Below are 19,428 nucleotides of genomic sequence, written 5' to 3'. Positions count from 1 at the left end.
CCATCCGCAACACCTTTAGCTTTTTTGTTAATAGATTTGCCCGAGACGATGGGGGAGGTTGAAGCCATGTAGAGGCGAGACCCATCCGAGATAGGGGCGAAGAGGGCTTCAGGGGGAATAGCAGCACAGCTGCCATGAACAAGAGAGGAACAGGGAATTGTGTCAGGTAGTACCAGGGGAGGAGAAAGCGGAACTTCCAAGAGGGAGAGGAACTGATCGCTAGTGCTTCAAAGAAATAGATACTCCCGTTTGAATGTTCATTTTCTGCTGTTTTGCCTAACACGCATTTCATTTATCTTAGACAGCCAGCTTCTTCTTCTGAACTGTATCGTTTACAGAGACTGGAATCCAGGATCCAGCACTGCAATAGAGTTGCAATTCTTAGCATAAACTTGTCGGCCATGTCTTGGTAGCACTCATCTTTGTTTTCCAGGCTGAAACTATTCTACTTCACGCTCAACGCTTTTGAAGGTTTTCGAATCCATGAGGATGAGAACAACTAACTTTTTGGAGCCTCATGTCGGCATTTGTTTGGCACAATTTCTTCAGCATTTGTCTTGCAGCAACGCCAAGCTTTAGTAGCGAATTATCAACCATTTTGGTTGCTTCATCTAAGTCATCAGCACGATTCAAGAGCTCCACGAGACAGTCGTAATGCTCGCGACATGGGCCGATGCCATATCGTTCGACCATGGACCCAAAGAACCTGCAGGCCTCCTCCACCATGCACTCCCTCACATAGGCGCTCAAGACGCCCACAAAGGTGATTCCATCCGGCAGCACCTTTGCCTTCTCCATTTCCATGAAAAGAGCCACCGCTTCCTTTCCCCGCCCATGAACGCCGAAGCTAGTGATCATGGAGTTCCAAGTTGCCACGCTCTTGACTGGCATATGATCAAACACTCTCACCGCGTCCTCCAAGCTTCCACATTTGCTGTACATATCTATGAGCGCAGTGCCCACGTAGACGACCTTGTCGAGTCCGCCATTCTTTTGGGCAAACTCATGCACAACGGCCCACACTCAGGCTCCCAAGCTCTGCGCACGCGATCAACAGCGCCACCACCGTGAACTCGTTCGGCATCACGTCGTCGTCCTGCATCCTCCGGAACAGCCTGAACGCCTCATCTGGGCGCCCATTCCTCGCGTACCCGTCGATCATCGCCGTCCAAGTCACCACGTTTCGGATCGGCATGGTGTCGAAGACGGTTCTAGCGGCCTCTACCTCGCCGCACGCCACGAGTCCCGAAAGCAGAGCGGTCCACGACACGACGCTTTTAACTGGCATTTCGTCGAACACCTTCCGCCCGCTCACTGGGTCGCCGCAGCAGAGGTAGAGATGAATGAGGGCGTTCCGCAGGAACGTGTCAGGCCAGAACCCAGACTTGATAGCAAAGGCGTGGACCTCCTTGCCCTTACTAACCTCCAGGAGCATCGAACAGGCCTTGACGACGAAGGGGAAGGTGAACTTATCAGGTCGGAGGCCGCGGGAGAGCATGCGGTTATAGAGAAGGACGGCGTCGAGGGGGGCGCCCGCGCCGGCGTGGGCGCGGATCATGAGGTTCCATGGGATGGTGGGAGGGTCGGGGAAGGTGGCGAGGAGGCGGGCGGCGAGATCGAGACGGCAGTGGGAGGAGTAGAGGCGGAGGAGGGAGGGGAGGAGGGCGGGGTTGTGGTACAGGCCGGAGCGGAAGATGCGGGCGTGGGTAAGCTTGACATGTCCCAGGGGTGGTGGAGGCGCTTCGGCTGAGGAGGCGGAGAGCCTCGCGGGGCTTGAGGGCGAGCGCGCCGTCGGCGGGCGCGCGGCCTGAATGGGAGTTGCGGTGGGCGAATGGGATCGAGGTTGCAGGCGAGGCATAATAGCATATGTTCGGCGAGGAGTTACTGGCGTTCTGTCCTCTTCAAGTGTGCCGTCGACCTACTTATCTCGAACTTGAGAAGGGAACGTGTCGCAGGTCCACGTCATCTCCTTGATGATGATGATGATGATGATGATGATATATTATTAATTAAAATTTAAAAAAATAATCAAATATGGCACCTTAGAGATTGAGCAATTATTTGATGATATGTTTTATGAGATTGCATGATAAAATTAAATCTCTCTTTAGGATATTGATTGATAGAAAATATTCTGAGTGGTTCGTCAATTGCGAAAAGTCATCTCGAACATCTTAATGTCATAAGAATTATCTTGTCAGATTGTCATACAGATTATTAAGATGATTTTGTATCTTTTAGGATAAGATCATAATCATATCGACTATCGATCGATCCGAATAATAACAATGGTTTTGGAAGGAACTTAAGTAGCTGCCAAGTAACATTTGAGAATGAATGCAATGGTTATGTTTCCTTCTCTTGATATCAAGATAAATGATTTGTATTTTTTATTGATCTAAATGAATGGATTGTGGTCCACCAAATTCAGATGAAAGTTCTTGCAATAGTATAATAATTTGCAAGCATAACTGTAGACATATAACTGTGGTAGAGTATCATGACATAATAGCTGTCCAAATACTTTTTTTCGTTGTTATTTGAGCTTAGTGACAAAAAACCTTCGAAGTTCAATTAATGGTATTTTAATTTGACTAAAGCCGATTAGATACATATAGGCATATATATACATTTATAGATATATTGAATGTGTCTTTTTAATTTTAGTCTTATGTTAGATGGGTTACATAAGACTAAAATTAAGTGGTCATGGACCACTTAATTTGATACATATAAGCCGATTAGTTCAATTAATGATTGATCTTTTTTTCGAACATGTTATAGGTCATGGACCACTTAATTTTAGTTCATGAACATATTAATTTTAGTTCTTTTTAGTAGGTTTTGGTCATTGACTACTTAAGTTATGGTTTACTCATGTCTAAAATAATTCTTATATTTTCAAAAATATAACATATAAGGTCTTCCCATTAAGTCTGAATTAACCAATGTTAGAATCTGCTTACATAACATGCTGACTCATAATAAACTATTAATATAATGATATATAATTTAAATTAAAAAAGATCCATTTGAGCGGTTATGATTTTGATCAATGACCACTTATACCCTTATGATTTTGCTCGTGTCTAAAAGAATCTTTATATTTTAAAAAACATAGCATATAAGTCCTTCATATCAAGTTTGAGTTAACAGATATTAGAGTATATTTACGTCATATACTGACTCACAATAAATTATTAATATAATAATATATATAATTTAAATTAAAAAATTGAGATCACCATCAATAACGAGAGGAGGCATGATTATGGAAGCATTCACTAGAAACAACACCAAGTTGCTACTGCCTAGTTGGGCGTCGTATGCACGTAGCCTCTCCCATGCTAATGATAAGCTCAGGAGCTTCCAATCCTACCTTAGGTGAATGTTCATTAATCAGTCTGATGCTAGCTATACAATGGTATCCTGGTCCCTCTTCTTTCTCCTGAGCATCTTCATCCCCACCACTTCTCACTTTGTCCTCTCCTATGCTCTCACCTATCGTGTTTACGATATGGTGGTCCAGCTTTTCCTCACTTCTGCCTCCGACTTCTCCTACCTTTACCTTTCCGCTTTTGTTTGCTATTATGGCCTCCGTCGCTTCCTCTTTCTCGATAAGATAGATTTTTTTTAACTTAAATTACACATGTTATTATATTAATGATTTATTATGAGTCAATATGCCATGTAAGCATACTTTAACATTTTAACTCAAACTTGACGGGAGGAGCTTATATGCTACGTTTTTTTAAAATGTATAGGTTATTTTAGACATAAACAAAACCATAAGGGCTTAAGTAGTCCATAATCAAAACCACAAGGGCTAAAATAGATATCTTTTTTCAAACTTAAATTATATATATCATTATATTAATAATTTATTATGAGTTAGCATGCAACGTAAGCAAACACTAACGTCTGTTAACTAGAGGTTTATATGTTATATTTTAAAAAATAAATGAGTTATTTTAGATATGAGTAAATTATAAGAACTTAAGTAATCGATGACCAAAACTGCATAAGCTAAAATGAACCTTAACCCTATGTTATAGGATGGCTAAGAGTGAAAATATTGCATCCTCGTGCCAAGTTCTTATAAGATTATGTTCGGGCATATCTGGCAAAACTTCTTTCATATTTTAAGTTAATAATAAGGTTCAAAAGATTCAGTTTAATAGTATCAAATTAAAAGACAATTAGAGTAGAGACACTTAACTCAGCGTCAAATGACAATATACCTTAGGCTTTTACAATGGTCATGAGAATCAGGTTTGCAAATACTAAACAATGGCTAAGTTATTAGATTATTACAACTTATTTAACTATGCATTAGTAACAAAGAATCAATTTGCAATAAACCAAAAAAGCACTCAGAATCATCATTTAAAGCTATTAAAATATAATTTAATCTTAATATATCATAATATGTCTCAAATAATGTAGCATTATTTTTGCATCCCCGTCGAGGTTTATATAAAATAAGTTTATCCTAAAGAAATATCATCTGAAAATAAAATTCATTAATAGATTGACCTAGGGATTATTTCATATAATGCAAACTAATAAAAGTATGATATTGTTAACTAGAGGTAAAAGGAGATCCAATGAAGGTATGCTTCTAGAGGATGATGCCATCCTTTAGTACATAATCGAGTCAGGACAATGAGATATATAACAAAGGAGCTTGGCTGTGCTCAGCGATAGAGGATATAGTGAGAGCAAGATCTCAATTGTGTTTAACAACGAAGAATCTAACTAGGGTAGGATCTCGACTATGTTCAGCAGTTGATAAGGGTAAGATCTTGATTATACTCAACTGGAGAGAGATAAAAGAATAATCACAATAGTGAAGGAATCTCACGAGAAGGGCAATAGAAACTATTATAGTTATGTAGATCATAAGGCTGCGAGCGATGGAGTAGAAGTAGCGATAGAGTATAAGATTATCAAGTGAATAACTCTAATATCATGTTATAAAAAAAGAAATAAGAAGAAGCTTATAATTTTACTTAATATTTGTTATATATCCTATTTATAGGGTAAAAGATAATAAAATCAATCTCATAAACAGTTGAATTTACACAAATTAAGGGATGTCAAATCTCTTTTATGGTAGAAATTAGGGAATATATGATTTCCTAATCAAGAGATATGAGATCCCTTTTATATAGTAAGTATGATAAGGATAAGTGACAATGGTGTGATTCGAATTTAAAACCTTATGATAATCTATCAAAATCTTAACTAGCTAAGCTAACTTACACTTTCAACATAATTGAGCCTAGTTCCCCACCACCAAACTAGCCTTTTAAGTGTAAAACATATTGGATAATATTTTAAATTTTCAACTCTCGATAAGTGGGTCACCAAAATATAAGCCCAGTAGTTATATATTTATCAAGATGTTAAACATGTTCTAGATATTCATCTTAACTTGATATCTACAAGCAGACTTGATGATAAAGGATTTACATACTATTTTGGTGAAAGCAAATGAAAGTTCACTAAAATTTTTCTAATTATAGCGAGAGGAAAGAAGCTAAACTCTTTTTATGTTATGGAAGCTAAGCTACACAAATGAGAGATTAATGCAATTTAAAAGGGTGAAAGTATAGATCTTTGGCATAAGAGACTTAGTCATATCGGCGAGAAGTCACTTCAAACTCTTGCTAGAAAGTATATCTTATTAGAATTGCAAGGTACATCTCTTAAATCTTTTGATCATTACTTAGTTGGAAAAACACATAGAGTTACTTTTCATACTTATCCATTATTTAAAAGATCAAATGTTATTGATTTGATTCACACTGATATTTGTACTATGCAAACTAAAACTCTTTGAGGTGCTATTTATTTTATTACTTTTGTTGATGATCATTCTAGAAAAGTTTGAGCCTTTGCTTTGAAATCTAAATATTAAGTACTCGATATTTTCAAAGAGTTTCATGTTAGTGTTGAAAGAAAAACTGGCAAAAAGCTAAAGTGTATTTGAGTAGATAATAGTAGCGAGTACAAGGGTCTTTTTGAGAATTATTATAGATTCCATGGTATCAGGTTTGAGAAAATAATTCCTAAAACTCCTCAACAAAACAATGTGGCAGAAAGAATGAACAAAATCATTAAAGAAAGAATTAAGTGTATGCTTTCTCATGCCAAGTTACCTAAGTCATTTTAAGGGGAGGCTATGAGAACTATAGTTGACTTGATAAATCTTTCTCCATCAGTTCCTCTGAAAGGTCATGTTCCAAAGAGAGTATGAAAAGGAAAAGATATATCTTATGATCATTTAAGAGTCTTTAAGTATAAAGCATTTATTCATATTCCCAAAGATTAGAGGTCCAAGCTTGATAATAAGACAAAAGCATATATTTTCTTGGGGTATAGTCATGAAGAGTGTGGATACAGATTATGGAATCTAGTGAATAAGAAGATTATTAGAAGTAGAGATATTGTGTTTCTTGAAGACCAATTGTTTGATGATGGTGACAATGTTGAGAAGTCAAAAACCTCTATTTATATTCCTTAGAGTTTGGGTCCAATTCCTCCACCTATAGTTAATGATGATCATGAGAGAGATGAACAAGAAGATTATGGTGAGAATATTAGTGATTATGCTCCTATAGTTGATGATGTTGAACTAACTAAACAATTTGAACAAGCACCTCCACCACCAGTTGAGATTCCATTGAAAAGATCTACAGGAGAGCGACAACCATCTACAAGATATCCTCCACATGAGTATGTTATGCTTATTAATGGGGAGAGTCAGAAACTTACCAAGAAGCTATTTTACATGAGTAAAAGAATGAGTGAGTTAAAACCACGTAAGAAGATATGAGATCCTTAATTGAAAACCACATCTATGACTTAGTAAAGTTGTCTAAAAGAAAGAAAACTCTCAAGAATAAATGACTTTACAAATTGAAGACTAAAACTAATAGCTCATAACAAAGATACAAGGTACGACTAGTTGTAAAATGATTCAGTCAGAAGAAATGTATTGACTTTGAAAAAATATTTTCTCCTATAGTGAAATATCCTCTATCTGAGTTGTTCTTGGTTTGGCTATCAATTTAAACTTAGAAGTTGAGCAAATTAATTTGAAAATAGTATTTCTTCGTAGTAACTTAGAAGAAAAAATTTACAAAGAGCAACCAGAAGGTTTCAAAGTCAACGAAAAAGAAAATATAGTGTGCAATATTAAGAAAAACTTATATGGTCTCAAACAAGCACCCAAACAGTGATATAAAAAGTTTGATTCTTTTATGATGAGCCAAGGATATAATAGAACCATATCTAATTATTGTATATTTATAAAAATAATTTTAAATGATGATTTCATTATTCTCCTGCTATATGTTGATGGTATGCTGATTGTTGGCTATGATGCTAGTAAAATTGAAAAGCTTAAAAGAGAGCTAAGTCTTTTGCCATGAAAGACTTAAGATCGACAAAATAAATACTTGGCATGAAGATTCTTCATGATAGGAAGAATGAGAAAATTTGACTATCTTAAGAGACCTACATTGAAAATGTTCTTGAAAGATTCAAAGTAAAGTGTTGAATCTCGTATTTTGATGATGAAACAAATTGATAATTATATTTATGTTTTAATCTGTGTTTTGAGTGACGTAGGATGTTTCGATCAGGATGAGACAATTAAAGCACAAAAAATCATGTTATGCCGAAGGAACATATTAGAAGATTGGACGTTGGGCCGGTGGATCGGTCGACGTATCGACAAAAGGCTTCGGGCCGTGGATTCGGGCATCGGACCAAGAAGAGCGGGTATTGCGCCAAGGATATTGGAGTTGCGGAGTCAATTGGCCGATTGGGCAATAGGCCGTAGGAGAGGACGATGCGCCGAATAATCGGACGAAGCGTCGAGGGACCAATGACATGCCGGACAACTTGGTTAATTGCTTAGGATTAATTGTCTCGATCGAAATTTTGTTTTACATGTACAGGATTAACTATGATGGAAGTAAGGCATGTAGTAGGAGTTGCACCGGAGTCAAGACTATGATCACGTTGGGAGTTCGAGAGTTCGACGGAAGTTCGGACGGTCGTCGGAGGTTATGCGGGAACAAATCCGAGAAGTCCAAGAGCTTGCCAAAGAAGCTCATCGGAACTCGCCAAGTGGATCGTCTCAAGTCCAGGAGTTTGCCGGAAGTCCACTAGAGCATCGTCGAAGGTTCGTCGGATGTTCGCTGGAAGTTCGCCGGAAGCTCGTCGGAAGAAGCGATTGACGCACCAGAGCAAGTTGCAGTAAATATCTTAAGAAATATTATAGTTAGCATATAGATTAAGTTAAGAATGGGAGGTGATCCCATTAACTTAATATGGAGGCAATTGGGCTCTGGATAGACTCAAATTGGGCCGAATGGATCAACTTATTCGGACCAGAATTCCTACTAGGCGGTGGCACCGCTTGGGCTCAGTTTCCGAGCGAGACTAGGTGGTGCAACCACCCCTATCAGGTGGTGGCACCGCCAGAGCTCGGTCTCCGAGCTCTATCAGGCGGTTGTATCGCCCCAGTCAGGAGGTAGTACCGCCAGGACCCCGAAAATCCAGAAAAAGATACTTTTGAGCTCCAAATTCAAACCAGTTTAGGGCCTATATAAACCCCACCCTTTCCTGTATGAAAGGGCAATCAAAAGCACCAAAAATCCAATCTTACTCTGTGATTTTTAGAGCTCAAAATTGTTGTAAAGGCTAGAAGTTCTCCTCCCTCTTTTCTTCCAAGTTTTGATCTTTCAAGAGAGGAGAGAAAAGTTTGTAAGGGTTGTCTCCTAAGCCCGTTAAAAGGAGTGAAATTATAAAAGGGTGATTGGCCTTCGCCTATTGAAGGAAGGCAGGCCTCTAGTGGACGTCGGTGACCTCATCGGAGGAGGAAGCCAAAAGTGGATGTAGGTCAAGATTGACCGAACCACTCTAAAATTGCGGTGATCTCTGGTTTGCATTTCTTCTTGCTGCTTACTTTACTGCAAACCTCCATATATGCTTTACTTCCTTATTACTTTAACTGCACTTCGCCTAATCTAAGTTAAAGCAACTTCCGAATCGGCTTTCATACCGAAATCGCTTTTATCGTATGAACGTCGTATTTCGATTTACAATTATATTCTATTCTCTATCTTAACTGCAAACTGCCTCTATATCTTTACTTTAACTGCATCTCGCTTGATCACAAGTTAAAGTGATTTTCGAATCGACTTTCTTACCGAAATCATTTTTATCGTACGAACGTTATTTTAAATCGTCGAAAGTTTTCCGCTGCAATAATTCCACCTCACCCCCCCCCGCCCCCCCCCCCGCCCCTCCCCTCCTTAGTGCTCTTGATCCTAACAATTGGTATCAGAGCTCGGTATTTCTCATTTCAGATTTACACCCGAGAGAAATGACTCTTCATGGCTTTCAAGAGGGTTTATCGGTTGTTCGTCCACCGTTGTTTAACGGATTAGACTATACTTATTGGAAAACTCGAATGAGAGTTTTTTTGATTTCTATGAATTTGGATTTGTGGAATATTATTGAAAACAGTTTTCAACTTCCTTCTAAACTGATGAACGAATGGTCGGATTTGGAGAAGAAGTATTTTTCTTTAAACGCAAAGGCTATGAATGCCTTATTTTGCGCTTTGGATAAAAATGAGTTCAATCGGATTTCTACGTGTGAAACGACTTTTAATATTTAGTGAACACCTGAAATCACGCACGAGGGAACTAGTAGAGTCAAAGACTCGAAAGTTAACATTTTATTGCATGATTTTGAGCTTTTCCGAATGCAACCAAGCGAGACTATAGGTGACATGTACACCTGTTTTACGGATGTTGTCAATAATCTAAGAGTTCTTAGTAAATCTTTTTTGAATTTTGATCTCGTAAGCAAGATCTTTAGATCCCTTCCAAAAAGGTGGGATCCTAAAATAACCGCAATACAAGAGATAAAAAATTTAAATGATTTTCCATTAGAAGAATTAATCGGGTCATTAATGACCTATGAAATGATACTTTTGGAACATTTTGAACCCGATGAGCACTTGAATCACTTTCCAAAGAATAGGAAGGATTTGAAACTCCGGACAAATGAATACCACTTGAGCGATGACTCAAGTGATGAGGACAATGATGAACTTGAACTTCGAACACTAAATCTTAATAAGTTTATTAAACAAAAATCTAAAATAAACAATGAACTTGAATGGAGGAAGAGGCCAAAGAAGAGGAAGACAACCAAGGATGAATCAAGAACTTCCAAAGGTGAAACGATGAATTGGGCTTTGACTACAAGGTAAGTAACTCAACTCTCTTGAATTATTTTGAAATTACTTGAAGTTTTTCATGAGTGCTTAATTTAGATAGTAGGAATAGGAAATAAAAAATTATTTTTCAAAAATTATATCATGTTTCTCTTTTTAGCATCATTGAAAAATTAAAAATTTGATCATGAAAAGTATATTGCTAAGGTTTCATGCATATTATGTTTTGAAATGTTGAATGATATATGCAACATTAGGGATGATAATTATATGATATGTGATAATGCTTAGGATTAATCCATGCATGTGTATCTTGATGATTTTATGTCATGCATGAGTTTTTGAAGTAAATATTGATTTGAAACTCTCATTTTAGATTAACATATTTTTGGTCTAATCGTTTTTATGACGAATTAAGATGACATTCTCATGACATATTAAGATGACATAGTGCATGTACATCTATGTATGAATTTCTTGATAGTCTTTTGATGATAGATGTGATATCATGATGTGTTTGGTCTTGACGGTTTCATGATAAAACTTATGTTTCGATTTTAAATGATGATACATGTTTTCACAAAAGACTTGAATACCCTCACATGAAATCAATTGTATGAAATGGAAATGAATTTTCTATCCTATTGAGATTAATGAATTTATTTTACCAATCTTGTGAATCTCATGAAAATAAACATAATGAATATTTTGAAAATAAATGAGTGTATCATGTATTTGGTCTTAATAGTTTCTCTTGAACATACTTTTTGAAATCATACTTGATGATGAATATCAAGATATTAAAAGGATGTTATCATGGAATCATGCTTGATGATTTGTTTTATGAAATTTACCTTTTCATCTTAAATGTTGACACTTGTTTTATTAAAGGTAAAGACATGCTTATAAGAAGCAAATCACATGAATAGAAATTTATAAAAATGAAATGTGATCCTCTATCTTATCGACTTTTCAATAAATCTATGCTTGTCATGTATGAATTTATTGAATGTGACTTCGAGGATGATTTCGGATTTCATAAATGCTTGATTCATACTTATGACATGAGACACATTTTAAATATGAATCATGTTCAATGCATCAATCATGTTATATCTCCTTTAATTCATTTTGTTCTCCTAGATTTATTTAATAAAGAGGAGAATCTTCCGAATGAATGAAATGATACAAATGAATTAGTTATCGATATATCTTTTTGAAATATTTTTTTAATGTGATGTTGATATTTTGAGATGCCTATTGGAATTCATGACATGAGATAATTGAATCCTTGACTTACTCTTTATATGGCTTGAAAATAGATGTTTAAAATCTTGCTTGATGAGTTGTTTTATAAGATTTTGTCTTTATGTCTTGAACTTTCATGCTTATCTTGATTTGGCATATAAAGACTAAGGCATGCTTAGATGAAAAAGAATCACTTGAAAAATACATTTCCCATCTGATCGAGATTAATGATTTCATGATATTTTGTGAATCTCGAAATTGATTTTGATGACTTGATTATGAGTTTCAAGTTAACGATTTAATTTGAATGAGTTTTATCTAAATGATAATCTTGATCTTACAAAATTGGAATCACAAATAATATCTTTTGGTATTCATGAATTGATACTCACAATATGAAAGTATTGGTATTCATGACTTGAATTTGATTGAAACATTGCATGCTTAAATTAATCATTCTCCTATGTTTTAAAAATTCTTTAAATGTCGTATGTGATGACTGAAAATTAATTTGCTTTATGATGAATCACGAATCATGACTTGATCTATGATATTGATATATTTTAATCATGATTCTTGGTTGTATAATTCTTTTGCTCAATTAAAAAGATTTGTCGAATGAATCATGTCCTTCTTGAATTTTCTTGATATCATGACATGATTTTGTAATATGGCTTGTATAATGATTAAAATTTTTTAGCCATTGATTTCTCCCTTCTTTTCGATAATGATAAAGGGGGAGTTAGTTTACTAGCCTGCATATTTCAAAGGAAGGAAAATTTGCTAGCTTGATTATTTCATTGAAAGAACTTGCTATCATGAACACTACCAATGAATTGCAAATCTTGCAATCTAAAGAGAAGCAAAGAATTGCTATCTCGAAAGAAGCAAAAAAATGTAAAACTTAGAAAACTTGCAATATAATTGCTCTTACCATGCTTTGTATCAAAAATAGGTTGATATCCTTAAAAGCATCATATTAATTTTTTTAGTGTATCGCAATGTATCACATGTATTGCAAATTAAAATTTTTAAGACTATTATCATATCATGTTTAACAATTGATATCTTTCATGACATGATTTCTTTGCATTATTGTCTTGTTTGTATCATGTGATGATTGAAATATTGATTGATGCAAATTCATAGTTTATGTAAAAGTCTAAATCATTGGTTCCTCTCCTTCTTCTCGGCAATGACATAGGGGGAGAAAGATTGCTAGCTCAAGGCAAATGCTGGCTAGCTTGTACTCTTCCCTTCTTTTCGACAAAAACAAAGGGGATAAAGCTTTTGCTAGTTAGAACATGCAAAGAAAAGCAAAGTGCAATCTTGCACAAGAAGCAAGTGTTGAATTGCCATGATTGAACTTAAGAATCTTGCTATGCTTTTGTGCTTATATGTTGTGATGAAAATCTAGCTTCATATTACAAAAACTTGCATATCTTTTAAAATAGCTAGAGCTACTTCTCCTTTTGTTGATGACAAAGGGGGAGAAATATATGAATTGATACTATGACTGCCAAATTTGAATGAGAAATATATGAATTGATGCTACAAGTGCCATATTTGGATTTGAATTATGTTAAGATATCAAAAGAAGCTTGCATCGAAATATATGGTAAATTGATGATCGAAATGCTATGATTGCCAATATGCCATGTTTGCATCATGTTAAGATATCAAGAACTTGCATCGTAATTTTACTTGCTGATATCTTGTCATGTGATGAAATGCTACGATTTGTTGCTAAAATGATGCATGCAATACTTATGCTTTTTATTATGATGTATGTGATGTATTGCATATGATATGAATCATGATTAAAATTACCTTAATTTGAATTCAAGGTTTATCTCAATTACGGAATTTTGAAATAAGAATGATTACTCACCTTTGTCATGATTTAGAAATTGACATAAAGGGTCTTCCCTTCTTTAGAAAGGGTCTTCCCTTCTTTTTGACAATGACTAAGGGGGAGATAGCTAGCTTGCACAATTCAATAAGAAAGCAAAAATTACACTTCTCAAAAAAGAAGAAATTGCTATCTACCAAGAATTGCTAGCTTGAAATCTCAAGAAAATATAAAAATGTGCTATCGTGCCTATCTCAAGAAAAGCAAATATGCCAACTTGCATATATTTGAATTTGCTAGCTTGTATATTATAAAACTTGTATATTTCAAGAAGCAAGAGTTGCTTTATTGAACATCTCTAAATTGCTAGCTTGCATATTCTAAAATGTTGTAACATTGCTAGCTTGCATGATGTAGAACTTGCTATCTTGAACATTACCAAAAGTGCTATCTTGTATGCTGTAAAACTTGCATATCTAAAACTTGATAGCTTGAATATTCTAAGCATGATGTAACACTTGTTAAATTTTCTAGCTTCAAAACTGCATGATGATAAAACTTGATATTATGTTTTTCATGCAATAAGTTGAATTAATACTACAAACACAAGAATAGTTGGACTTCTCCTTTTTATTGATAACAAAGGGGAAGAAATATGATGTTATGCATAAGTTTATGCATAAGTTCATGATGACATGTTGTAAGTATTCATGATGAATATTGTAATGACTTGAATTCAGTTTGAATTTAAAGTTATATCAATATGGCATATTGATAGGGGAAGTTTGTTTAAACTCCGGGAGTTAAGTTTAACTCCGTCATCAATTGGTTGTCATCATCAAAAAGGGGGAGATTGTTGAATCTCGTATTTTGATGATGAAACCAATTGATAATTGTGTTTATGTTTTAATCTGTGTTTTGAGTGACGCAGGATGCTTCAATCAGGATGAGACAATTAAAGCAGGAAAAATCATGTTGTGCTAGAGGAACATGTCAGAAGATTGGATGTCAGGCCGGTGGATCGATCGACGTATCGATAGAAGGCTTCGGGCCATGGATTCGGGCATCGGGCCAAGAAGAGCGGGTATTACGCCAAGGATATCGGAGTTGCGGAGTCAACTGGCCGATTAGGCAATAGGCCACAAGAGAGGACGATGTGCCGAATAATCAAACGAAGCGTCGAGGGACAAATGATATGCCGGACAACTTGGTTAATTACTTAGGATTAATTGTCTCAATCGAAGTTTTGTTTTACACGTGTAGGATTAACTACGATGGAAGTAAGACATGCAGTAGGAGTTGCACCAGAGTCAAGACTATGATTATGTTGGGAGTTCGACGGAAGTCCGGACGGTCATCGGAGGTTCTACGGGAACAAATCCGAGAAGTCCAGGAGCTTGCCAAAGAAGCTCATCGAAACTCGCCAAGTGGATCGTCTCAAGTCCAGGAGTTTGCCGGAAGTCCACCGGAGCATTATCGAAGGTTCGTCGGATGTTTGTTGGAAGTTCGCTGGAAGCTCGCCGGAAGAAGCGATTGACGCACCGAAGAAAGTTGCAGTAAATGTCTTAAGAAATATCATAGTTAGCATGTAGATTAAGTTAGGAATGAGAGGTGATCCCATTAACTTAATCTGGGGGCAATTGGGCCCTTGATAGACTCAAATTGGGCCGAATGGATCAATCCATTCAGACCAGAATTCTTGCTAGGCGGTGGCACCGCCAGGGTCGGCGGTGGCACCGCCCAAGAGATAGTTTCCCAGGAAAGCTGGGCGGTGCAACCGCCCAGGTTAGGCGGTGGCACCGCCTAGGCTCAGTCTCCGAGCGAGACTTGGTGGTGCAACTGCCCCAATCAGGCGGTGGCACCGCTTGGGTTCAGTCTCCGAGTGAGATTGGGCGGTGCAACCGCCCCTGTCAGGCCGTGGCACCGCTAGAGCTCGGTCTCCGAGCTCTGTTAGGCAATTGTACCGCCCCAGTCATGAGGTAGTACCACTAGGACACCGGAAATCCGGGAAAAGACACTTTTGAGCTCCAAATTCAAACAAGTTTGGGGCCTATATAAACCCCACCCTTTCCTACATAAAAGGGCAACCAAAAGCACCGAAAATCGAATCTTACTCTGTGATTTTTAGAGCTCAAAAGTATTGTAAAGGCTAGAAGTTCTCCTCCCTCTTTTCTTTCAAGTTTTGATCTTTCAAGAGAGGAGAGAAAAGTTTGTAAGGGTTGTCTCCTAAGCCCGTCAAAAGGAGTGAAACTGTAAAAGGGTGATTGACCTTCGCCTATTGAAGGAATGCCTCTAGTGGACGTCGGTGACCTCGTCGGAGGAGGAAGCCAAAAGTGGATGTAGGTCAAGATTGACCGAACCACTCTAAAATTACGGTGCTCTCTGGTTTGCATTTCTTCTTGCTGCTTACCTTACTGCAAACCTCCATATGTGCTTTACTTCCTTATTACTTTAACTACACTTCGCCTAATCTAAGTTAAAGCAACTTTCAAATCGGCTTTCATACCGAAATTGCTTTTATCGTACGAACGTCGTATTTCAATTTGCAATTACATTCTATTCTCTATCTTAACTGCAAACTGCCTCTATATTTTTACTTTAACTGCATCTCGCTTGATCACAAGTTAAAGTGATTTCCGAATCGATTTTCTTACCGAAATCGTTTTTATCGTACGAACGTCATTTTAAATCGTCGAAAGTTTCCCGCTGCACTAATTCACCCCCCCCTTCTTAGTGCTCTTGATCCTAACATAAAGCCAAAGTAGTTTGTTCTTTATTTGTAGGTCATTTCAAGCTTAGTTCGAAATAATGTCCTATAAGTAAGAAAAAAAGAAGAAATATCTAAAGTGCCTTACTCATCTGCAATAGGTAGTTTGATTTATGCTATAATTTGTACTAAGCCAGATATAGCTCATGCAATTAGAGTTGTCAGTCAATCTCTCTATAATCCTGGCAAAGAACATTAGGCAATAGTGAAATGAATATTAAGATATCTAAGAGGTACTTTCAAGTTGTGTTTATGTTTTAGCAGTGGTGAACCTGTGCTAGAAGGGTATACAAATGCAGACATGATAGGTAATACTGATTCCAAGAAGTCAACTCCAGAGTTCTTGATGACATTTGCAAGGGAAGTAGTCTTTTGGCAGTCTAAGTTATAGAATTGTATTACTCTATCAACCATAGAAGTAGAATACATAGTAATTACTAAAGCCTGCAAGGAAGCTTTATGGATTGGGCTTGAAACATAGAAGTAGAATACATAGTAATTACTGAATACATAGTTTCTACAAGAATTGGGCTTGAAACATGAAGGATATACTGTTTATTTTGATAGTCAAAATATCATTCACCTTACCAAGAATTCAAGATATCATTCTAAATCCAAGCATATTGATGTAAGATATCATTAGATTTGTGATGTGCTTGAGATGAAAGAATTGTACTTGAAAAATATGTAAACCAATGAGAATGGATCAGACATGTTGACAAAGTCTTTGCCTAAGGAAAAGCTTGAAGCATGTAGATGAAAAAATGGCTTAGTATAGCCCACCATATGAGCTAGAGGGGGAGAATTGTTAAATTCAGCCTATAGGTGAGTTTGAATTAATTGACTTGGGGCTTTTGCTATATGATCAAGCAGTTAAACTTCATCAATTTTGATCCAAATTTTATGTAAAAAATTCTTGTAATAAGTTCTATAATCTTAATGATACAGATCCGTAATTTATCCTCTCTAAGGTGCTTTCCTACAATACCTATTTTATGAAATCTAAAAATTTTCTTTGTGATAATGATATGTTATTATTGAGTTATGTGTTCTTGATGTTTTTATGACCATCTGATTATTCTTGAAAATATTTATTGTAAACCTATTATCATTATTGGCGATAGTGGAAGCTTGAAGTAGACTATGGTCCAGTGTTTTTTCTCGCATTGAATTTTTTACATAAAAATTCGATATCTCACTTTATTATTGATTCATTGTTCTACTATTTATGTTGCTTTGGTTAATATTTACGTTTGGTAACAAGTTGATATTTTGATGAGAAATATAAAAGAGAAAAATAAAATTTTATTATAATAATTTTTCCCTATACGTAGAAATAAGGAAAGAAATCAAACCAAGCAGATAATCATATATTAAGGCGACAGAGTTCATGCAGATATGTGGAACTGCAACACGGTGTATATGGTCTACACCACCGTGAGGACCAACAAGACGATGACAGCTGATATGGTATATTTTGGCAGTCTGAACATATCACAGCCGACACAGACGCCAAGTCAGAGCCCCACGCCACACGTCCCGTCCTGGGAGCTCGTACTAAGAAGATATACCACACATCCTATCCCGGCAGCTCGAGGCAATGCCGTCTGACGTCGCACTGCATGCCCCGGTGCGGTGGCCAGTCAGAAGGGCCGTCCCATCCCTCGGGGACCAACATGTTAGGACTCTAGCTTGGAGAGTCCTAATTGAGAGGGACATTCATGTAAAACTGTTAGGACTCTAACTAAGAGAGTCCTAATTGAGAGGGGCATCCATTTAAAACTGTTAGGACTCTAGCTAGGAGAGTCCTAATTGAGAGGGACATTCTGTTAGGACTCTAGCTAGGAGAGTCCTAATTGAGAGGGGCATTCATGTAGGAGGTGTTTTCTTAGAGAAGAATTAGGAGTTGTAAGGGAATAGGAGTCTTGACTAGGAGTCCTATTAGGAGTTGGTTAGAAGTAAGAGTCTTAAGTAGGAGTCCTATTAGGAGTTAGGGTTTAGAAGCCCTATAGCCATGTATTCCTTCTCTTTTGATAAGCAATAGATGAATCTTTTCTGCAGCCTTTGAGCAGCAACTTGGAGGGAGGAACCCCTATAGAGTTCCAAGGAGGCCGATCCCCTAAAGAGATCAACCCCAAGTTTAGAATCTGCAAGGATTCTAACACAACAATGACACCAAAACGATGTGCCCTCAACCCTCTCGCCAAGGTATAAAACCCCTGGCCAACCTCCAGCCAGAGGAGAAGAAAAAAGGAGGGAAAAAGCAATCCCACTCATTACTAACTTGCTCGTCGGAGGGGCCACGACCGGGTACCACCCGGCGAAGGCCATTTTTGTAGGAGGGCGACCACTCATCAATGGTGAAGGACTCGGCACGGAAGCACGATTCGCCTGGCACTAAGGAATTCGCTGATCAACCCCGATTCCGACCAACGCCAACTAGCACTCCTTCCCAAGAGCTCGGGTACCTCATCATCCGAATCACCCTACAGAAAGCTCCTGACATCAACCCATGGACTAGGCCATGCTGACTCACTAGCCACGGCGCATTTGTTCACCAACATTTTGGCGCTAGAAGGAGGGCCATGTCCAGGAGCATTTGGCCGGAGTCCTCCCTGAGGGAGAACCACATGTCGACCACCCTTCCATCGAACCTGAAAGTCAGGCCCTCCCCGCTCCCAGAGATGGTGGGATTTGACCTCAATGCCAGATCGCTACTGGAGCCTATTCAATGACCCGGGTTTGTCGCCCCCCGGATTTGTCACAAGACCCTCGGCTGTTACACCCGAGGCGTTCCTTGGCCTGTCTAAGCAAGTGCAGACCATGGCGGGCATGATGCAAATGCTCGCTCTACTCATTCCTCAGATCGTGCGGCTAGCGACTCCCCCGATTGACCCGGCCCGGCAGGGGTCGAGCGGGGAGCAGGTCGGGACTGGAGAAGCCCGAGAGCAAGCAACGGACCCGAGAGGTCCGACCGGACAAAACATACCCGCAACCTGCCGAGTCACCCTACCCCACCTCGAGCCTGACACCATATCATCCGATTCGGTGGACGATTCGCTTAGGGCCTAGCTGTCCCCGGTCAATCAATGCTTGGACGATTTCCAGCATGAGTTTCGAAAGTCGCGGAGCGAGTCCAACGAAAATGGCTCAGGCGGGTCCCCTTTCACTTAGGAAGTACAAGACAAGCCGGTACTCCTCAACTTCAGGCTGCCGGCATTAGAGATGTACGACGATGACTCCGACCCCGCGGAGCACATCTTTGCATTCCGGGCTCAGATGGCCCTCTATGGCACC

The 19,428-nt window shown here is 38.0% G+C and overlaps 1 pseudogene; it reads right to left on the bottom strand.

Annotated features, from left to right (window-relative positions):
* Positions 1 to 204: 204 nt before the first annotated feature.
* Positions 205 to 18,462, bottom strand: LOC135626396 (pentatricopeptide repeat-containing protein At3g26630, chloroplastic-like; annotated as a pseudogene).
* Positions 18,463 to 19,428: the final 966 nt, after the last annotated feature.

This window comes from Musa acuminata, chromosome BXJ2-11 (assembly GCF_036884655.1).
Source record: "Musa acuminata AAA Group cultivar baxijiao chromosome BXJ2-11, Cavendish_Baxijiao_AAA, whole genome shotgun sequence".
Lineage (NCBI taxonomy): Eukaryota > Viridiplantae > Streptophyta > Magnoliopsida > Zingiberales > Musaceae > Musa > Musa acuminata.
Note: the sequence above shows the minus strand (reverse complement) of the source record. Positions and strands in the feature narration are given on the sequence as shown.